The following is an 11846-nucleotide window of genomic DNA, read 5'->3' as shown; positions in this document are numbered from 1 at the left end:
GAGTTAGCCGTCCCTAATTTAGCAGTGTAAGGCTAGAGGGAAGGCAGCTAGTCATCACTACCCACCGCCAACTCTTGGGTTACTCTTTTATAAACGAATAGTGAGATTGCCCGTCACATTATAACGTCCCCACGGCTGAAAGGGAGAACATAATTGGTGCAACGGGGATTCGAACCCGCGACCTTTAGATTACGAGTCGAACGCTTTAGCCTACCTGGCCATGCCGGGCCGTTTTACGACTAACACACGATAATTAGTTTTCTGCAAAGTAATATTTTTTTATCGTATATTAACATTTGCTTCTGTGAAAGTGTTTGATATGAGATAAAAAACAATCAGGTCCTACATAGCCTCAAGGATACAACTTTATACTCAAATTATACAGAGGTAATAACACCATTAAACAGAAATACTGAGCAATATGGAACTTTCCTGTATTTATCTAAATCCTGGAACATACGTATGTAACTGATTGTATGGAATTGTGTGGAATGGTACAGTGATAACTAGATGTAGTTTTTCGCACGTATAACAATGTACTAAACTGAGCACTTATCATTAATTCATTCGAAATTATCCGTCATGGCAGATGGTTAAGCCACTCGACTCATACGTAATATTAGGGTTGAGGATTCGAATCCTCGTCACACTAAAATGCTCACCCTCTCAGCCGTGGGAGAGTTATAATGGGACGGTCAATCCAACTATTCGTTGGCAAAAGAGTAGCCCAAGAATTGGCGGTGGGTGATGATAACTAGTTGTCTTCTCTCTAGTCTTACATTGTAAAATTAGTGACGGCTAGCGCAGATAGCCCTCATGCAGCTTTGCGCGAAATTCAAATCAAATAAAACAAATCATTCGAAATTGGCATAAGATAGTTATTTTACAAATGGTGCAGGATAGGTATCTTAAACTTCCAACGTTATCAGAAAAGGCAAGCAGTCATGGTCACAAAATGTATTATTTATAGTTTTAGTTACATTTTGTGTTGTATAGGCCTACTTACACATATAACAAGCCTCTTTCAGAAAATTATTTCCTATCTACAGATCTTTTTCATTTAGTATATTAACACAAAATGTATTTCAATCTAAAGTTTTTAAATTATTCTTTTTCGCCACTAGAGAAACAATATATGTTACCTTTAGCAGACTCATATGGCTGCTTTAGAAAATGTATTATGTCTTTGACCATTAGAAACCTGAACAAACCATTAGAGTAGCCTTGTACAACATTCAAATATCGTATGAATCTCGTGCCATCTAATCAACTAGTCGTAAATATTATTTTTTTTTCGCGAGAGAGAGAAACACTAATGTTTAGTTACTTATTATCAACAGTCTTGTCCTATATGCTATTTTTGTTGTTTTAAACCAAAGCTAAGCAATAGGATATCAGCGCCGTCTGTCGGAGAGAATCGAACTAAATATTATAATACTGAAAGTCTGCAAAATTCGCAATTCTTGTTGGTAGCTAAGTTAATAATTTTCGGCTTTTTAACTAACATTTCCCGACTGCGCTTTCTAAACGTTTTATTTCTTATTTATTTGAACTTCAAGCGTGTTAAAAAACGTTAAGCGTGTTCCAAACTTATACCTAAGTAAGAAACAAAAACCATTTAAAGTTGTGAGTAAGTTTATATTTGGAATTAGAAACAACTACTGAGTGTCGAAAACATATTTTGATGTTAAGCGGTATTAATATGTTTTTAAAAACACACTGTACACGTTTATAGTTTTACTTAACTGAGGAGTTAAGGGGCAGATAAATTAATGTGGTTATTATAAGGTTGCATTTAACATACAAGGTACATGACCTCGGTTACTGACCTATGAGTAGACAATGCTGTAGTTCTTTCTTTAGTTTTTCACTGTCCCTTTATCCTCAGATACATACCCACGGTACTTAGACATCAGACAAATGGTCATTCATGCAGAAGCTGGTTATCCATTCTCCAGTTCTATTTTTCCAACAAAGCACCTAGGAGTTATGAAACCCCAAAGGCGTAAGAAGGATAAATTGGGTGAATTAGTGATACATATAAATCTTTGTGGTTTTTCGAGTTTGAAAATGAGTGAAGAGAAACGAATGAACGTGAGGTTGCAGTCCTGGGAATTTGTTTAGATCGATATTCCCTTCTATGATCACACATCAAGAGAGGGTTAATGCAGGCGTATCTCTTAATCTATGTGAAACATCTCCAATCCAATTAGGACTACAACTATTTGCTTTACGCGGTCTAATTACGTAAATTCACAACTGATAACAGGAGTCTGGTAGTTCCCTGCACAGCTACTGGCGAATATTTTCAAGCTGCTCGTGTAGGAACGGCAAATATTTCATGATGGCGGTAACCCATGAAATAAATAAAGGGTGAAACTACTAATGAGGCTTAATTTAAACGTACAAACCATATTTGCATGTGAGAAATAATCTTAAAAGGTTATTATATATATATGCACTTGTTATAAGTAAGGAATTTACAGATAAACTTGAGTCATGCCTTACTTGTCATATCTCAAAAGGCAGTAAGTGTACCAGACCTTTCCTCCATTCGACTGCTAATCAGGTGTCAGCTGCTACAAAGAACTTAAAACTTACACCATCGAGAACGATATTGTTGCTTAAATTTCAAGGTATTGGATATTGTTGCTTATATTCCAATGTATCAGATATTGTTGGTTAAATACCAACGTACAGGATATTGTTGCTTATATTCCAAGGTATTAGATATTGTTGGTTAAACACCAACGTACAGGATATTGTTGCTTATAATCCAAGGTATCAGATATTGTTGGTTAAATTCCATGGTATCGCAGCAATTTGATGTCCAAAAACCTTAGTAAGTGCTGTGTTTTTACTGATTTGTCTGTATAATATTTTTCATGTTTGTTTACAATGCAAAGCTACACATTGTGTTACATCCACTGTGCCCACGTCGGTATCAAATTCCAATGTTTAGCGTTGTACACCCTCAAAGTCATGAGAGCATTGTTTTATGAACTATTAAGATCTTTTGATTGTTAAACGGGCATATTATGGTCAATGTTGATTATTTCAATTAAAACATGATAATATGTTTAAGCATGTAAAATAAATATATTTATGCGAGTATAATAACAAAAAATGGAGTTTGATAAAAGCAAGTAGGTATCAATTTATATACTTATATACGTAACCTAGCTAACTAACTACAATATTATAGAAAGTTTAATGCTACAAAAATACTGAAACAAAAAAGCCAAAACCACAAAAAACTGAGTTACTTTAACGAATCGCTATAACCATGTTAGCTTTGTTCAGCCAATACTGTGAAACCGGAAACCAAAGAAAAAAGAAAAGACTAATAACAAAAAAAATGGCTAATACGAAATAGATATTTTAATATTCACAATGTTTCAGGCTGGGAAGCTCTTCCATCGGTAATTTTAAATCTTTAAAACAATACTACGAAATAGTCATTGTCAATATTTAGTCAATGACGGTCATAAAAATCATTCATTTAAAACCATCTTTAAATGCACAAGTTTTATGACCGCCATTTTGTTTCATCGCGATCCGTATTATTAAATACTATTGTACTTAATAATTCGGGTCAAAGCTTTATTATTATTTTTTTTTTGTTTCATTATGATAAGAGTAATCTCACCTGTAACTATACGTTCTCGAAGAAAGGTAATACATAGAGCATATAGTAGTTAATTCTGTTTTATAGTTATATGTGACTCAAGAATGTAATATCCCCTTAAAAGTACCATAATATTTTAATAACACAATAAAATAAAAACTAGGTTAAACCCTCAGCATCCACAGTTACTGATAAGTTATAGTGACTGAGAAGAGACTGACTCTTCATATAAAATTTATGGATCGTTATTGTTTATTTGTTTATACGCATCACCTTTATAAAAGGCTTAACTGTCTTACTTGGGCTTCCTAAAGTGAAAACGATTTAACTGTATTTCTTTGATTTGCTGACCTAAGTTGTGCTGATGATTTCTGAATAGGTAAAACTGCAGTCCAGAGCAGAAGGTAGGCCCAATCAAAAGAAAGCATTACGCCTCTACTTCGCAGGATCTTTTTTTCTTACCTTTGGTAAAAAGTAAAAACCTACTATATTAAGACGAAAATCCGTCTATCTGTCACGCCAATAATTCGGCCGTTGCGATACCGGTGAACACGCAGTATGTGTGAAAAACGATTGCGTTTTCTGCCGCGACAAACAGGTTTGTCCTTTTAAAATTCTTCAAGTCATGTATTTATAAAACGGACAATGTGCTACTTTGGGCATATAATCAGATTTAAGGGTAGGATTGTAGATATCTTAAGAAGTAATAACATCGAAGTGGATTTACGCACCATCCGTACTTGGAATTGCTGGTGCACAAAAATCATAATCGTTGGCTGAAATTACCGTTATGTTTTCTTGGTTGTCAAGGCGATACAGTGGTGCAACATCACCAGTTGTTTTTGTCCAACAGGAATCTTCGGTTACAACTATATAATAAACGACATGTTCTAATCGCAGCACATTTCAATTTCGAAAATGTCCAGATTAAAGTGCACTTCAGTAAATTAACAAAGCCAAAAGCAGGAAGACAGTGCAAAAGAGAAAAACCACAAAATTCATAATACAACTCACTGCCTTTACCATCACAACTATTAATTTGCAGGGTGATACAGTTGACCAAACAGGAATACGTCTTTGAGAATCAGTTTCTGGCATGTTTCAATCTATTAGGATTTATCAAGAACATTTGAACATAGCCTAAAAATATAAAAAGTGTAAATTCTAATAAAGTAATATTTTGTTTTAGTATGGTCATTTTTCGCAGATATTGTTATCAGATTATAATTAACTGTTAAAAATATGTTCATAAAACATTTATTTTAATATAATTTTGAGAAAAAATGAATCGTTATTTCACATCATGTGATGGACATTCAGCTTGTTCAAACTGAAACTCTCAAACAAATAAATCATAAACTTTTGTTCTAATGCTGTTAAAACTCTAAGTGTTTAGATAGAGGAAAAGATTTTGATGGAATGTTTTTTTGCGCATCCTATTTCTAAAACAAAACAAATATGAAAAACTGGTTATTCATACCAATAATCTTAGATGGCTTTTTGTTTTTTTGGTTGTTTTTTTATAACGAGAAGCAGGAAAATGTCATAACACTATCTAATGTGATGATATTGGGAGACATTTTTGAATTTGAGCCAAAATAGTGAGTTTTCTCACTGAGCATAAAATTACACAATGAGGTATCTGTTGAGTGTTCACTGAGGTAATCGAACCTCGAACTTCAGTGTTATAAATCCTCAAGCTTATTGGGGAGTCACTGGCGTACAACTAAGTAACAATATCATAATTTGAATTAAATACAGTGAATTTAGTGGACGGTTATAGCTTCACCTCCAAATAAATTACAAATAATAATTTCATCAATGTTCGGATTTGGTTAGCGAGGTCTAGTACTTAGCGTACCCGGACTGTGAATTCGAGGATTAACTGTTCGCAACCCATTGCCGCTAAACGAGCTCTTTACTTGGTGTCTTGGGTACGCTAAGAGATCAATGGTAAAATCCCATTATTCGATCAGATTAAAACAACCAAAGAGTCGGTTACGGGTACTGTTAATTAGCTTACCAATCGACTGGTCTATGAGTTCAAACTAAGAGGAAGCTCTTCCACGGTCTTTAAGCAGATTTACTCGAAAATCCTGAATACAATACCAAATTTTAGGATTATAGATTGTTAAGTGGTTATAAAGAAACCTGTTTTGATAAAAATTGTAGTATTTTTAATGTAATTTAAGAACGTGAAAAGTTATTTTTCTCTCACCTGCCAGTGTTAGTGGTATGATTGTTGTGATTGTAATCAGGAAGTTATTTATACTTGACATGAACTTTAGTGGTATGATTGTTGTGATTGTAATCAGGAAGTTATTTATACTTGACATGAACTTTAGTGGTATGATTGTTGTTATTGTAATCAGGAAGTTATCTATATTTTACATGAATTTTAGTGGTGTGGTTGTTGTTATTGTAAAAAGATGTTATTAATACTTCGCATGAATTTAGTGGTATGGTTGTTGTTACTGTAAACAGGAAGTTATTTATACCTCACAAGAACTTTAGTTATATGGTTGTTGTTATTGTGATCAGGAAGTTACTTATACTTTACAGGAACTTTAGTGGTATAGATGTTGTTATTGTAATCAGGAAGTTATCTATATTTTACATGAATTTTAGTGGTGTGGTTGTTGTTATTGTAAAAAAGATGTTATTAATACTTCGCATGAATTTAGTGGTATGGTTGTTGTTACTGTAAACAGGAAGTTATTTATACCTCACAAGAACTTTAGTTATATGGTTGTTGTTATTGTGATCAGGAAGTTACTTATACTTTACAGGAACTTTAGTGGTATAGATGTTGTTATTATGATCAGAAAATTATTTATACTTCACATGAACTTTAGTGGTACAGATGTTGCTATTGTGATCAGGAAGTTATTTAAACTTCACATGAAATTTCGTATTTCCATATCAAACTTCTTATAAAAGAATTGTCAAATTTAACATTCCGGGATCTCTGTACAAGAGGAAACACACAAAACACTAATGTGTCTATTAATATCATTTGTGTTGAGGCAGTCTGCGCTATTGTCAAACATCAACAATAACACATTGGCTTTAATCTGAAGTGCTTTTGTTTTTGCTATTACGTACATAAAAGTAAAACACCAAATATTGTATTAAAATGAACAATGATCTGCATTTTCAACACATTTCATATTTATATATGACATGCCTTATGATAATATCTTTGTTGTGTTTTGTTCACAGAGGTCGAGAAAGTGACTTTATAAAAATGAAGCCTCAACTATGACTTTGTCTATTGACTGTGGATTTTGACAATAGGCATGCAGCATATTGTCCAAGCAAAGAAGCTCTGTGGTAAGGTTGTCACGTCCGAAACACAATATTTCTCCCTGCATGCTTTCCTTAATCCATGTAGTTTACAAGTACAACGGTTTTCTAGCGCCTGTTTCAACAATAAAGTGTATTGTATCGAACCCTGAATCTAGCGATATAAATTCGAAGACTTATCGCTGTCCTATCGGCGGAATTTTGCTGGCAGCACTATACCTACAAAGCACAAAAAATGCGAAAATATAGTTTTGACCACCGATACTTTCAATCTACTATGTTTTTCATGTGACATACTGACTTTTAATTTTAAAATTGTTTCACTATTACGTACTCAACCTTCGTAGAATCTCCCTAGTTCATAAATTAGTCCTACAACAGTAACTGTCCCTGGTTGTTTCTAAAGGAACTAAATTTTTTCTTTATTCAACCTTTTCACGTTAACCCTTAAATATGACTAAAAGTTTAATATTTGCCTATCGCTAGGAAAATTCACATAAGTGAAAGTATTAATTCAGGGTAAATACAAACCTCAAAATTAATCGCTTATTAAATATACAAAGTCATGACGCTTGATATTTAAGTTACTATAAACTTAAAATAAATAATTCATTTTGTATTTGTTCAGAAGTAAAATTAAATATGTTCATTAAATAACTTATTTTTTGATGTTGAAAATCTTTCTTTATTATTAAATACAACCATTTTTATTATGTCATTATTAATAGGGTTTCATTTATGTGATATTAGAAAGTTTTGATTTTCGGCCGGGGAATTCGTGATACTGAAAACATTGGTTCGAAAAAGCCACGAACATCAAAACTAACCGTTTATATTCCAAAGCCATAAACTATAACGACCCGGCATGGCCAGGTGGTTAAGGCGTTTGACTGGTAATCTGAGGGTTGCGGGTTCGAACCCCGGTCGCACCAAACATTCTCGCCCTTTCAGAGGTGACGGCATTATAACGTGACGGTTAATCCCACTATTCGTTGGTAAAAGAGTAGCCCAAGAGTTGGCGGTGGGTGGTGATGACAAGCTACCTTCCCTCTAGTCTTACACTGCTAAATTAGGGATAGCTAGCACAGATAGTCTCGTGTAGCTTTGCGCGAAATTCAAAAACCAAAACTATAACGTTATTAAATCTCGACACTCTCACTTCCAAATCAGGACGTGGCAAGGAGTTATTTAAAACAATTAAAAATATAAGTTTATATTTTTATATATAAAAATATATGTGTTTATCATATTATTATCTTATAGCAATATATATATTTACTTATCCTCTATACACAAAATATTAAAACCACTATCAATCCTCGAACAGACATTTTTTAAGCTACAAAGTTTGCATCACAGATAACACCATTATTGTACAAACACGTTGATAAAGATGGAATTTATTCTTTGAAATAAACATCGTTTATTATTAATTTACTATTTATCAAAAGTATTATCGCAGCAACAATCACACCAGAAATAAAGCTATGCATGTACGTCCTATTAAAAGGGTATTTTAATACGGCTATTACTGTTTAATAAAGACGTGGGATTACTTGAAATAAACAGTTTTATCAGTTGAGTTATCGTTATTTACTAAGCTTTGTGTTGATAGGACTATCAACAACCAACGAAAAATGTTTACCATATTACGCCCAAACCGAATGACTCAAAGAGGCGTATTATTATTTGTGTGGAACAAAGTCGAGACCCGACATGGCTAGGTGGTTAAAACACTCGACTCGTTATCAGAGAGTCGCGGGTTCGAATCCTCGTCACATGAAACATGCCTGCCCTCTCAATCGTGGGGGCGTTATAACGCGGGTTCATTGGTAAAGGAGTAGCCTAACAAAGGGCAATGACTAGCTGCCTTCCCTCTAGTCTTTGCTAATTTAGGGACGGCTGGCGCAGATAGCCCTCGTGTAGCTTTGCGCGAAATTCAAACCGAACCAAACAAAGTCGATCTACTGTATGAAACATGGGAAATAACAAACACTTTTTTACATTTAACACTTTGTTGCGCGAACAATCTTTGTGATCCTTGGTTTCATGAGTTGATTACCATTCACGGGACATAAAACAAGTCTATCCCTGTTTAACCTTAATGTTACCTCTGTTTGTTTGTTTTGAATTTCGCGTAAAGCTACTCGAGGGCTATCTGCGCTAGCCATCTCTAATTTAGCAGTGTAAGACTAGAGAGAAGGCAGCTAGTCATCACCACCCACCGCCAACTCATGGGGTACTTTTTTACCAACAAATAGTGGAACTGACCGTCACATTATAACACCTCCACTGCTGAAAGGGCGAGCATTTTTTATGCGACCGGGATTCGAACCCGCGACTCTCGGATTACGAGTCGAACGCTTAAACACGCTTGGCCATGCCGGGCCGTGTTACCTCTAAAATCTGTAGTGTTTACCGTTTAGTCTACAAACACGATGATTAGTGAATTATCTTCAATAATGGCGGATTATGCAACAAATTCAAAGCAGCACGTATAATACATTGTATCCGAAAACTTTTTTTAGTCAGAAGTTCTACAAATAAAATAAACTTGAATATAAAGTAATATTTTCCTAGCTCACTGGTATACACGATAAAATATTTTTATTATTGGATTGAAACTACACAATGGAATATTACTGTTGTTCTATATGCCTGATATATGTTTATTGCTTTTATACGTACGCCAAAAATTGATTATTGTTCTACCTGGTTCTAATTTGCTTATCGTTATTATTAATATGCAATAATATACATGTATAACCATTGTTTCACATGGCAAAATCATGGTCATTGTTGTTCATAAAATACCGTGAGGTATCATTATTTTTGTATTCGGCTCAAATATGTTAATAGTTATTGTCCACACATATCAAACTACTTTTTGTACGCGGTTGAAATATCTTTAATATTATTGTTCATACGTATCGAGACGTACTTTTGTTCTACCTAGCTGAAACATGTTATTGTTATTGTTAATATACAACGAAATATTAATATTGTTCAACCTGGCAGGAATGTGTTGACTTTTAGTTTCAGTACGTAATGATGTAGCATGCGCCTTTTCCAATTAAAGTAATATTTATTGACTCGTAACGTACCATGTAACACCCACGTTACCAATGTGTAAAATTCAGCCATTTGTGTGTAACTTCAAGCAAGAAGTGTTGAATTGGTTTTTAATCACCAACATATATTGTGGCAAATTGTTTCTCGTCATTGACCGACCATAATATTCCTGAAGGCTGTTATACAACAATGTTATTAAAAAGATTTACTTTTTATTCAGTTAAAGTTAAACATTGTGTTTCGTTTATGTTCCTACATCATTGCTATATCTACACTATTGTTATACTAATTAGGAGTGGTTGGTTTTGAATTTTGCGCATAGCTACACGAGAGCTATCTGCACTAGCCATTCCCTAATTTAGCAGTATCACCTACCGCCAACTTTTGGGCTACACTTTAACCAACGAATAGTGGAACTGACCGTCACTCTATGACGTTCCCACAGCTGAAAATGGCGAACATGTTTGGTGCTACGGAGATTCAAACCCGCGGATTACGAGTCGAGTGCCTTAACCCACGTGACCATGCCGGGCTACTAATTAGGAAAACAAGTAAAATGTAATGTTGAATGTTGCTTATATCGTCAAAAGAAATGAATGTATTTTGTGTTGTTTACCGAACCGCATTTTTTTTAACAATAACCTTCTGTGGATAACAGTTAATATTTGTTGTTTGCTTGTTTTAACACAAAGATCCGTGAGAGGATATATGCTATCTTTCCAACACGAGGAATTTAACCTCGTACGTTGTAGGTCCGAAAAATTATCCCTAACCTGTCAGGGGATTTTTTTATAGATAAGTTTATTATAAAAGTTATTATATGATCTAAAAAATGCAAGTTAGGGAAAAGCGTGGGTCTTTCTATATATAAACGTGTATGTGCCAAGGAAATAAAACTCGAAAATCAATATTTTTCAAACATCACATTACGGATCAAGTCAATGATAAATTTTCTGGAAAAACGGAACGTCATAGACAAAGAACTAAGAATACTTGCTCCATCAACTCCAATCTACACTGTTATTCTCAGAAATAACTTCACAACGAGTGTATTTGTTAGGAAGTTCAAGTACTCGGAGTGCCATTGAATATGTTACTTTTGCTTACGTTTATGTCGTTTTAATTTTTTGCTGTTGTTGTTTTGAATACCGCGCAAAGCTACATGAGGACTGTCTGTGCTACCCGTCCCTAATTTAGCAGTGTAAGACTAAAAGGAAAGCAGCTTGTCATTAGCACCCACCGAACCCCTGAATTTAGCGTTGTAAATCCGGAGACTTACAGCTGTACCAGCTGGGAAGAAGTAAAAAAAAAATCCAAATTATTTTAAAACATTTTTTTGGTGAAATACCAGTGCAATTTGGAATATATTGTGGAATTTTCTACAGAAATATATTGTGGAATTTTTTGGAGATGTAATAATTTCATTTAAAAGATCACATTATGGAAAGTTTCGATGGAATACCAGTACCATTTGGAAAACCTTACAGAAGATTGTAATGAAATATCAGACTTTTGGTAAAATACTAGTATCTTTCTTTTTGAATAACCACATGGAATGTTGTAGTAAGACATTAACGTAATTATTTTTGAAGTATTTTATAGCGTACTTTGATGAGGCACTAATCTATTTCAAAATATCTAATATAATTCATTTGGTGAGAAACTAGTGTTTTTTAGAATATTTCAATGTACATTTTGATGAGAAACCGATTTTTTTCAGCGAATTAAAGAATGCTTTGACGATGAGGTAGTGTCTTTTGTTCTATCTTATGGTATGTCGTGCTAAGACTACAATGTCTTACATTTTTCTAACCACTTTTCTCGTATATCAATATTATAT

Source organism: Tachypleus tridentatus, chromosome 13 (assembly GCF_004210375.1).
Source record: "Tachypleus tridentatus isolate NWPU-2018 chromosome 13, ASM421037v1, whole genome shotgun sequence".
Classification (NCBI taxonomy): domain Eukaryota; kingdom Metazoa; phylum Arthropoda; class Merostomata; order Xiphosura; family Limulidae; genus Tachypleus; species Tachypleus tridentatus.
The sequence above is the reverse complement of the archived record's forward strand: the minus strand, read 5'-3'. Positions refer to the sequence as shown.